This window comes from Microtus pennsylvanicus, chromosome 3 (assembly GCF_037038515.1).
Source record: "Microtus pennsylvanicus isolate mMicPen1 chromosome 3, mMicPen1.hap1, whole genome shotgun sequence".
Taxonomy (NCBI): Eukaryota; Metazoa; Chordata; class Mammalia; order Rodentia; family Cricetidae; genus Microtus; species Microtus pennsylvanicus.
Window position 1 is genome coordinate 107118173 of NC_134581.1, and position 12292 is coordinate 107130464.

The window sequence follows — 12292 nt, forward strand, 5'->3', positions numbered from 1 at the left end:
AATAAAACCCTTCTCAATCCCTAATATTGGGGAGATTCTCTTTCAGCAAGTTATATCTGATCAAATGAAAAGCATTTGTTTGTTTTATAGGTTAGTTCAGATTAAAAAGTCATAATGATTGATGAACTATCATCTCTTCTGATTAAGACAACTTTCTTATTCAAATTAAATCTCTATTAATTTTGATTACATTTATAGCTTTTTTTTTCTCCTGTGGAAACAAAAGCAAAACCCCTTTCCCTAACATAACATACGTTTTGGTTTCCATCCTGAGGTCGGTACATCTTAAAGTATATTAGCTAATTTAGTTCTGTAGCTTTTTCTGATATCCAATGTCTCTCTGCAGCTGTTGCTACTTTCTCATTAACATTTTTAAAACTCAAAGTTAAAAAATATATTATGCACTCTATTTCTGGGGGCATTTGTCATCCCTTTCTGTTTATTTAACGTATCCCTTAGAGTTTGATTTGGTCTTTTTGTAACTGCCGATCCTATAGGATTGTGTGGTATACCTGTAATATGCTTTATATTATAATAAGCAAAATCTGTTTCCTTTACTTAGAGACATATTGGGACAGTATGTGTCTATATTTGTGCATATATACCCATGACGGCCATAATTTATAGGAATTGTATGATTACCGAAGCAGTTTTTTCTTGACTCAAAGCAGTTACGCATTGAAAACCTGAATAGGTATCAATGGTGTGGTGTACATATTTTAGTTTTCCAAATTCTACAAAATGGAACACAGCCACCTGCTAGATTTCATTCCTCTGAGTACCCTTTGCGTTACTTCCTGGAGGTTGTGATGTTTGGTTATATAAAGAACAAGTAAGACATTTCTTTATAATCTCCTTTACTTGTTGCCATGTTATGGAAAAGTCTCTTTTAAACCTTTGCTATTGACATGATTTTTTATGAAATTCCGAGGCCTTCAGCACATTTCCAAACAATAATTGATCAATTTCTGGATTACCTTGTGACAGAAGACCTGGCAGACCCATATGGGATTGTGCGTGTATGTGTGTATTAGGTATATGAGATGATGTCTAATCATGAATATATTTTGTATCTGAATAAATACTGAAGTCAATTCTGTATCATCTGGAATAAATTCAGCAGTTTCAATATGTAAAATAACTCTTTCTGCATATTGGGTATTGGTAACTATGTTGAGATGTTCTTTAAGATCTCTTAGTACAATGAGAATAGCAGAAAATTCTGACCTTTGATCACAATTATAAGGGCTTTGATTCACTTTACTTAACTTTTCTGTTTTGTAGCCTGCCTTTCCTGATTATTTTGCATCAGTATAGTGTAACATAGAGTGCTGGCCTGCTTGCTTGTTTGGGTTTCTATCCCCCCCAGTACCCCACAACTCTTTCACCACAAAGAAAATCACACATAGGTCTCCATAAATTATAAGCTGATTGGCCCATTAGCTCTAGCTTCTCACTGCCTAACTCTCATATATTGATTAACCCATTTTTCTGATCTATGTTAGCCATGTGGCTCAGTACCATTTTCACTGAGGCTGCTGCTTCTGTGGTCTGGGCAGGAGTGGGAGGAATCAACTTCCTCCTTCCCAGAATTCTCTTGTTCTCATTACATCATTTCTACTTCCGGTCTGGTTTTCCCACCTATATTTCCTGCCTGGCCAATCAGTGTTTATTTTAACATGATTGATAGAATACAGACAATTCTCCCACACCAGTATAGAATGTAGGGGCTCCAGTTATTGGTGTGTCTCAAACAATGTGATAAAGAATAAAATTAGCTCTTATTATAAATTGAATTCTCTCACTTTGGGGATAGTTGTTAATATCTCCCCAAAAATTACTACAAGCTCTTGGTCAGGCTTCACTTTCTTCCCAAATTTGTTAATTTCATAATTAGTGAATGGTACTATAATTTCTGCTGGGTCTATTCCTGCGAATTGATGAAGTTTCAATTTTCCTTATAGAATGAACTTAGAGACATTTTCCATATAAATTTTGAATTTTTTACTCAGTTTATTTGGTAAAAAAGATTAATTTTAAGATAATATCTTCTCTTCATTAAAATGCCTGTAGAGAAATATTTGAAGGGTAATTATGACCAGAATGCTGCTAAGATTCTGATCCACATGATCTACATGTGTCTTCTGTAATTTTTCTTCAATCAATGTCAATTCTTTCTCAGCTTCTACTGATAATTCTTTGAGATTATTTAAATCTTTGTCACCATATATGGTCTTGTAAATTAATCAACTCATCAGGTTTTACACCAATAGTGAGCCATAACTAGGAAATGTCTCCTAGTAATCTTCGGAAGTCATTAAGAGTCTGCAATATTTTTCTCCTAATTTTTACCTTCTGAGTTTTTCTAATTTTCTATAACCCATTTTATAACCTAAATCATTGAAAGAATTTGGATTTTTCAGTAGCAATTTGTAATCCTCAACAAGGCAAAATTTTCTATACCTCTTCAAACATTCTTTCTAAAGTATCTATATTGAATCAGATAGCAAAATGTCATTCATGTAGTGATAAACTATTGTTCAAGAATGTGCTCACATATCATTTTCAATGGCTTACTTACAAAATATTGGCACAAGGTGGAGCTATTTAACATTTCCTGTGTGAGAATCTTCCATTGATATCTTTTAGCAAGCTTAGAATTATTATATGTAAACTCCCTAAAGGCAAATTTTTATGGCTTTTTCGTGTAAAGGTATACTGAAGAAACAAACTTTAAAGTCAGTAACTATAAAATGTCATCCTTTAGGCAATAAAGAAGACAAATGAATGCCAGATTGTAGATAGTCCATTGACTGAATCACCTTATTAACAGTTCTTGAATCTGTTATCCGTCTCCACTTCCCAGATGTTTTTAACAACAAATACAGGAGAATTCCAAGGACTGGAATTTTTCAGTATATTAATCATCTTGTTGATCCTGCAGTTTTTTTTATTGGTAAAGGCCTTTGCTTAACAAACACTGGTTTGTCTGTTAACCATTTTAAAGTTAGGGAGGGCTCTTGGAGCCTTTGAAATATCATCAGCTTGCACCCTGTTTTTCTACATTCTGAATGGTTGGTGACTGCTTTTTATATAACCTTCTAATATTTTTTCCCAAAAACGCATGTTAATCTATGATTAATTTCTATTATTGGGGAACGTTAATCTGAGTATTCCTATAAAAGGGCTTCTGTCATGAGTGGCACACATAGGGCAACTTGATTGTGCTGCATGTGGAATCGACATCAAGATATTTTGGAAGCATAAGTTTTTGGTACTTGGGCAACTGGTGATCGTTGTTCCACCCCCCCCCCCCAATCTGAGTAATCCATCGTTGTAACAAACCACTTCCCCACAAATTCATTGCTATGTTAGCGACAAATGGTTTTAATGTTTCTTTCTGTCCTTCTAGCCCTATACATTCAACTCATCTCATACTTTTCTTTACCTGAGACAAAATTCCAACCCCTAAAAACTGGATATTTATGTCCTGAAGAAGTCAATTTTGCTGCCAAGATTCTGATAAAGTATTGTTATATCTGCACCTGTGTCTACCAGACCTTAAATATCAAGATAATTATTCATATATTTAATCTTGGTCTTTAGTCATTTATAGATGTTTGCCAAAATAATCACTTATGAATTTTCCTTAAATTTTTGTTCTCTCTTCTATAACTGTTCTATTATCCATAGCAGTATCATTTCTTATAGAAGGCATTGAGTTCTTTAATTTCTCTGGGAAGGAATTCTTTTACAATGTCAGGAAATTACTAAACTATATTTGGCATAGGGGCCTGCAAGAGGCCCCTTACAGAGTCTCCTGATGGCAAAGATTACCATGAGTATTTCTAGTTGACCTATATTCATTAGTCCAATGCCTGCCTTTGCCATACTTTCTGCATAATCCAGAAGGGACGGGTGTTGTGAATAGATTATTGTTAGAAAAATATTCTGCCTAGGAATTCTCTGTCTATAATCCTTTTTAAATTGACTTTGTTTGCCACAATTATAACATTTGATATTCTATTTTTCCCCAAACCTCTTGCAATCACCTCTCCTGTCCATCATACTCATGAGATTCTATATTAATTGTATCTCGTATATATTCCTCCAAAGGTGATGGACTTGCCTTTAGCAGCCTAATTATCCTTTTGCAAAGAGAACTGGCATTCTCAAAAGTCAGAGATTCAATTACTACTTGCCTAGCTTCTGAATTTGGTATCCTTCTATTTTCTGCTGAAGTCAATCTTTGTAAAAAATCTGTAAAGGCTTCTTTTGGGTCCTGCATAACTCTAGTAAATGATTCAGTTTTCTTTTGTATTTCTTCAATTCTGTCCCAAACATTCAAAGTTGTTACTCAGCATAATTCCAGGGTGTGGTCATCATACACAGCTTGCCTTTTTATAGCAGCATAGTCTCCTTCTCCAAGAATTTGATCTTGGGAATTTTCCCTACCTCTGGCTTTAGTCCTTTGTTCAATAATCTTAGTTTTTTTCCTTTGAACCAGGTACTCCATTGTAATCGTGTACCATTCTTTAAAACTCCAGTAACCAAATCTTTCCAGTCGTTAGGGATAATTCTATTACAAACTGACCACGAGTTTAACATTTGCTTCACAAAAGGTGAAAGCATGCCACATGAGACTGTTTCTTCCTTGAATCTCTTTAAATCTAACAATGGCACAGGAGTCCAATTAGCTGTAAAAGAGCCTCTCGCATCTGGAAATTTCTGGTAGGTTACTTGATGTTAAGGCTGGTTTTCTGACAACCTTAGGCTGCTTCTCTCTAGTCATATAATGTAATGCTGAAACTGTCTTTTTGTTAAATTCTTCTGTCCATATGTGAATTAGATATTTTCTCATTCAGTCATTCCGTTTTCAAACTGTCTAGCATATTATCATAAAGAAACCCAAATCCCTCCATTATAATAATTTTTCCCATTAAATTTAACTTCCCACATGACATCCAAGAAAATGTTAAATAAATTTATAAAGGTTGAATTACATTTACTATCTCTGTTATGTCCATAGCAATACAACTCAGTCTCACTTGAAATCACTCACCTGTTTCTACATAGCTTTGGTCTCCTTCATAAACACCTCCTTTGTCACTCTGTCCTTGTTACTGTACCATCTTCATCTTCCTTCTTCACTTATTGCTCTCAGACAGGCATGGAACAGATTTTCCATGGTGTCCTTTAGATATTCATCTACATTGGTAGCATTTACACACTGACTTTCAGACAAAGAGAAAAGCAATGTTCCAACAGAAAGAAAACTCAGCTGAGACTGAATGTTGCTTCTTAACTACCCATATAGGTCAGCAGTTCAAATACTGTTCTCCTCATAGTTTTTTAACTCTTAGAAGAAGATACTGGTTTAGCTTTCTCCTTTCATAATGTACAGGTATTGTATATTTGTGTACGTGTGTGTGTGCGTGTGTGTGTATGTATATACACATAGGAGTGTAGATGCCTAGAAAGACTAGAAGTTGTCAGATCTGCAGGAGCTGGAGTTACAGGCAGCTGGGGGTATAGAAGGATGCTGGGAACCGAACTCATGTTCTCTGTCAATAGAGTAAGCACCTCTTAACCATGGTGCCATTGTTCCAGCCCCCAACCGCTTTTGTGTATGCAGCATTATCCTACCACTAGAACAATAAATTTTGTATTTCTTATGATTTCTTTCACATGAAAATCAAAATGATTTATCTATTTATACTCTAGAGTGCAAAGGAAAATTATGACATGCTATGTGACTTTATTGAAAAGAAACCATTGCTAAGGCTTTGGAGAGGCTCTTCATGGCAATTACCAGCAATTTCTCTGCTGACATTTAGGATTCTTGACTCTGCTTATATTTAAACAATCTCAGCCCCAGTCTTAGATGAAGAAGAAAACAATGACAAAAATAATGAGCTGCCCCCATGAAGCCATATTTGTATCTATTTATGTCTATGTATATGTGTATGTTTCTTTGATTACAGAATATTCTTTGTATAAAAGCTAGCAGGAAACTTTCAGATGTCAGTTGCTATGGTGACTGCTTTTGTAAAAAAGTGAATTGTAGATTAAATAGCTTCATAAAACATATATACATGGTTAGCAGATAAACTACAGGTGCCCAGAAGTCACAGGAATTTAAACAAGGCCTTTGGAAACTTTTAAAAACTTCACTACTGAAAGGCACTTCTAATAATAAACTCTCAGTCACTGCCCCCATTGTCAGCTGAAGACCACACATTTCCCTCAGGGGAAAATCGTCCTTGCTAGATTCCACTGGAAATTAGAGGCAGAAAGCACAAAGGCTTTGCAGCAAAAGTTGTCATTGCCCTTCTCAAATTCTGAGAGCTCGCAGCTTTGCACTTATGTCCCCAGGGCAACACCCCAAACACTGTCCCTTTGCATTCCAGATGTCACTGCCAAACTGGAAGACTATACTCCCAGGCATTGAACACCTGGGCTAATGTATTCAATGCTCACATTTTAGGGGGCAGAGGAGTGCGCATGTATTATACGGCTGCTTGAAAAGTCATGGGCATGATTTATCTGCTAATTGATGTCAAACAGTTGAAGAAGGAGAAAGGCAGACTTTAGGAGATAGCAGTCAGTCAGTAACTTTCTAGTGTTGTACAGCTGCACTTTCCAGAACATCCGAGTTGTATCTACTTACTTTTGTAGTAGCAAGAGGAAACTTTGTTACTTTCTGCTTCCATCTGCTCCTAAGATAGAAAACACACACATACACACACATACACATGCATACAGCTGTACACCATAGCCTTCTGTGTGTGTGGTTTTTACAGGCTGTCCGTGTCTCCTATCTCTTGGGCAATTTTTTTCTTTCTTTAATGCTAACTCAGCTTTATGCTGCATACTGTCTACTTGTAACTCATCAGCATTTTTAGTAAGTTTCCCTCTATAGGAGCATCTCTCAGTTCATTGTTCACATGTGTGGTCCGATATATGCCAAATTTCAGAGCACTTACATCTGAATTGAAACCCTTGCCTAACACCCAGAATTACGGAGAGGTCTGATAATAGCATGCATGTTATTTTCCTACACCTGGCGTCTAAACACTGTAGTTTCTACTTAATAAAACAAACTGAACTATGCATTCTTAGTTGCTATTTCATCTTTCAAGTGCAAGGAGCAACAGCCTGTTCTCACCATCTAATGACCACCTCTGGGGTCTGCGTTTCCTGTTTTCCTGACTGTTCCTTCTATGCCACAAACCTTCCTTGTAAGTCTGTTGTGAACATTAAATGTGTTTATAAATAAGAGAAATCATTTTTTAACTTGCTTATAATTTTAAATTGCTAGGCACAGTTTGTGAAGGCATGCAGTTACTATGCTGGCGAGACAGACAGACATGGAGACATTGCGCACAGACGATCCTTTGGAGAGTGCACTTTCCATCTATAACAGCCAGATCAATAAGCTGACAGCCTTGAGCTGTCTCCTCCTGTGGGGTTTGCTTTTGCTATGGAGAAGCCCCTAGCCCAAGGCTTTGCCTGCAGGAGAAGCCTTCACTTGATGATATAGAGAGGAAAGCCCTGTCCATTTTATTCCAGGGCATGAAGTTTAGATGAGCAGACTGATGACAGAATCCCCACAAATGGGCTGCGGACTCATCAGTTCTGTTTGAGAGTTTGACAGCCCTCTGCCTAATTCCCAGCTCTCTCATGAACGATGGGCACTGATGTTGAGTGAGCATCTTGTGTGCATATTGTGCATATCTAATGGGGAACACAGACTTCTCACAAGTTTTAGCAGTCATGAACCCAAAGTAAAGGAAAGACATGCGTTTGAAACTGTCACCCTGGCTAGTGTTAGCATACCCGGATTCCATCATCTGAGTGCACATTAAATTCTGACCAAAACAAACCTACGATCCCAAACTCACAGGCGACAACTCTGAGGGCAATAAACAACTCGTTATAGTACTTAGATTTAAATGTTTTCTAATAATATATTTTTTTCAATTTCATGCAAATATTAGAATATGTTGGTAAATTGCTAATTATAAAAACCTTACTGAGATTTTTATGCTCATCATAGTCAATCAATGAGCTAATTTAGCAGAGCTACCAATCAGATAGTGATGCTTTTACAATTAGTTTGCTTCTAACTGAAAGAAATGTGAAGAAAGTCTATTTTAAATTCAGAGGCCGAGCCTGAAAATAAGCTGGCCAAAGTCATACTAGTAGGATAAAACCATGTAAATATTTCTCTGTTTTAAGTTTTACATGAAGCACGTGTGGGAGATCATCAAGAAAAAAAGAATCCTCAAAGAGTTTCTTTGAGGTTTCTATAGCAACTGGAGAGGATGCCTAAGAGGAAAGTAAAGGGACTTCTGGGATTTCAAGGCAGAAAAGAGGTTCTGATACCATTTTTGTTAATACCTCCTGGCTACCCAGCCCCATCTCTCTCAAGACTCTTTCTTGTCTGTTATTTCTAGAAGCATGAGAGGAAGGACTCTTGTTGTTTTTCTGGCAGATGGAAGAAACAGTTACTCCAATAGCTGTAATTCTCTAGCTCAAAATAATCTAGATGCCATAGTGACACATTCATGGTAAACATATCTAAATTCCCCAAATTTCCTTCTCACACCAGCATGTGTGGCTGCCGTGAGCAGGGCATGCACATATTTTGGCAAATTTATCCCTATTTGCTTAAGGGTAGTAGCACAGCGTAACAGAACTATCTTTCATGTCATTTTATACTTTATTGCCAATTTTAGAGAGCAAGCAGGTGTATGTGTTCTTTATTACTAAATAAACTAAATCTAACAGCTTTCATTACTGTTTTACATTACTATATTTTCTATGTAGTTGACATATTTATATAAATAAATAAATTTTAAGATTTAATGACATAAATGCCTGTTTCTTTTCTTCCTTCCTAGCCCCCCTTCCTTCTTTCCTCCCTTCTCACCTTCCTTCCTCCCTCCTGTCCTTCCCTCCTCCCTTCATTTCTTTCTTTCTCTACTGAACTAGCTATATTTCTAGACTCTTGCATGAAGTATTGAAGGAAGAGGGTTGTCAGTAACATAACCCTGCTCTTGTGACTAATAAAGAAAACTTTCAGATGTTAACCTATGGTTTACAATCTGTCCTGCCTACAAGATGTGCTGGATTAAAGGTGGTTCAGAGCTTGTGGGAGTGGCCAAGCAATGACTGGTCTACTTTGAGGCCAACGCTAGAAAAGGGAGTGCATGCTAGGCACTGCCTGGATGGACAGGAATTGGAAGCTGTAATGCTCAAAGACCTAGCAGGACTGGCCAAAAACAAAATAAAACAAATTTTAAGAAAAGAAAAGAAAAGAAAAGAAAAGAAAAGAAAAGAAAAGAAAAGAAAAGAAAAGAAAAGAGTGGTGGTATGTCCTGGGAGTTGACTCAGCAGGAAAATATGTTTGCTAGACTTGCTATACCTCATACTTGAGTCAAACCGTGAGAACTTTCATGGTAGAAGGAGTCAGCCATTTCCCAACACTGCCCTCTGGGCACCACATGTGCACACATACACATGTGCACACACACACACACGCACATGCACATACACATGTGTACACTACACAAAATAAGTCAATAAATAAATAAATAAATATTTTCTGAAGAATGATGCCAGTACCTGGGTGTATCACATAGGGTCTTCCACTATATGAACTGACCTCATCACTATGTATTATGAAATCTTACATCTTATTCCTACGTTTTATTGGACAAATATTTGTAATATACTGGTGCTATAATACAATATTTCCTGTTTCTTTTATTTATATTTGTCTTTTATCTTTCATTATTTTGGCACTACTTGATTAAGGACTTGGTTTGTACTATATAGATATTATAGTTTAAAATATTAGTGTTTTTGAAGAGTCATCTGGGTTTAATGATACGGTAGAGGATTGATATTACTTTCTAATAAGTTCTTTAAAATGAGGAGCAATTTAAACTCCTTTATGCTAGGATGTTTTACAAGTATAGGTATATTTAGTTTTGTTTTATTTTATTTCTGTTTATTTGGGTTTGATGTTGCCTGTATATGAACAAATGAATGAACATATTAACATATGCTTTTGTGGAGGTCAGAGGTCAACATCAGATGTTTTTCTTAAATATTATCCACCTTATTTTTTGAGATAGGGTGTCTCACCAAATATGGAGCTTTCCATTTGCTCTTGACTGGCTGTCTAAGAAGTCACAAGGCACCATGTCTTTCTGCCTACTAAAACTGGAGACAAATTATGGTTAAATCTGAGGTTATCAACCTGGGTGCTGGAGATGGAGCTAATGCCTCCATGCGGGTAATATATTTTGGCTGAGTCTTCTTCCGAGCTCTGATATGCAAGCTTTAAATAGAATACTGATCAGATATTCTAGATCTTATATCAGTTTTAAGGTTAATCCTTAAGATAAATTAGGACATGTTTTAGTCAGGGTATCTATTGCTGTGACAAAACCATAACCAAAGGCAGCATGGGATGAAATTAAGAAGATTTCTTCCTGGATGACCCTAACTTGTTCCAAATTATCATACGTTGATCCCACAATAGCCCTTTTATCAACTTGAAACACCAACACATCCCTGTTCAACTGACACCTTTCCTTTCTCAGTTGTTTCAAGATATTTTAATATGCACATCACAATAAAAAACATTTCATCTTTGAAAATGCCTAAAGTTTTTAATATTTAATTAACCTTATATTTTCAATCTCTTTAAGACATCCAATGTCTCTCTAAGATCCCAAGGTTTCTCTAAAATTGTAAATTTTATCTAAAAGGTAAACGATCTCAAAAGTCCGGGTTCCTATAAAATTGAAATAAACTAAGTACTCTCTGATTCTTAGAGGTAAGAGTCAGGGAAAAAATTGAAGTAAGGCCAACAACCAACAGAAAAATTCTATATTTTTTTTTGCATAAAGATCTTCCTATTGAAATGATGAGTCTTGTTGCTTTATAGAAAGCTGACAGCACAATTTAGTCATTTCACTAATCTTGATGTAGAATTCTTCCCAAAGGCCACAATCCACTTATTCACCACTAATGATCATAATTAAGGTCATTTCAACACCTACTCTCCTATAACATCAGAGAATTTGCTAAGTGAAATCACTATTTGCATTTTTGTATATTAGCATGTAATTACCTCCACTTAAGCAAGAACACATAAAAAGCGCACTCAAGTGTAAATTATAACTTTGAGTAGTTATACAATAGTGGTTATTTCCATTCCATCACCTTACATATACTCCTGTAATTAACATACTGATGAAGGTGTCTAATTGTTGGAATGAATCTTTCCAGCACAATTATCTTTTTTATTTGAATTGAGTGGTAGCCGTTCTGTAAAAACATCAACATACTGAAAGAATTGTACAATCCTTCAGATGAAACAATAAACCACACATCTGGGCTCTGATTTATTTTAATTATGAAAAGCTGTTATATAAACCTAGAACTAATTTCTTCAATGGTCATTTTTAATATATGTTTGATATCTGCCAATAATCCTAATGTTAAATCAGTTGTGGAAATGAAGATAGGTCTTGTGATTTCCCAAGCAGAATATCTACATCTGCACCCCCTTTTTTTTTGACAGAGCAATCACGCATAAAGAGTCTGAGCATTTCACATGACTTAAACTATAGAGGCATATGGGCAGTTCTTTCTTTTTTAAATTCATTTCAACTATTCCCAAGTTGAACAAGGCAAAAAAAAAATTCAGTTAAATGTTTTTTTGTATTTTATTTTTGTATGCCCTGTTCAAAACAAATGTCCTTAATTGACTTGTAATGGTAGCAAATCGATTCTAGAGTGTCAGGGATGCCAGAGAACAGATGGCTGTGTGGAATCCATTCCTCCCAGGAGTCACACAGAGTTCCAGCTGTCCAGGGCTCCGTGGAACATGTGCTGTGCTCCTTTCTGTTAGCTGGCAACTTCAGTGATGAATGCGTGTGCTGATCACCCCTTCCCTATGAGAGTTCTGCCCCCTTTCCATGCTGTCTGTGTCAAATGCAGAGAACTGCATGAATTCAGGGAATAGTAATAGGTTTTATTTAAAAGGTGGGGACATGCAAATAACCCAGTGTCTCAACTGGTCAGCACACTCATCTCGCTCCAGATTGAGTCTGATACATGCAAGCATATCAACATTCTCTGTTTTATTGCACAGAAGAGATAAGCTGTAAGATAATAAATAAGAAACATCTTCATGAACCCCAACCAAAAGTTTTCCATTTAAAACAGTGTGTGAAACTTCAAGATGTCCTTGCTTGAAGAATAAGAAAAT

The 12292-nt window shown here is 36.2% G+C and overlaps 1 non-coding gene across 1 annotated transcript; it reads left to right on the forward strand.

Moving 5' to 3' along the window:
* The first annotated feature begins 3179 nt into the window (after nucleotides 1–3179).
* Nucleotides 3180–3309, forward strand: LOC142847450 (U11 spliceosomal RNA). The gene has a single exon (XR_012910203.1). It is a non-coding gene; the product is annotated as a U11 spliceosomal RNA (small nuclear RNA).
* Nucleotides 3310–12292: the final 8983 nt, after the last annotated feature.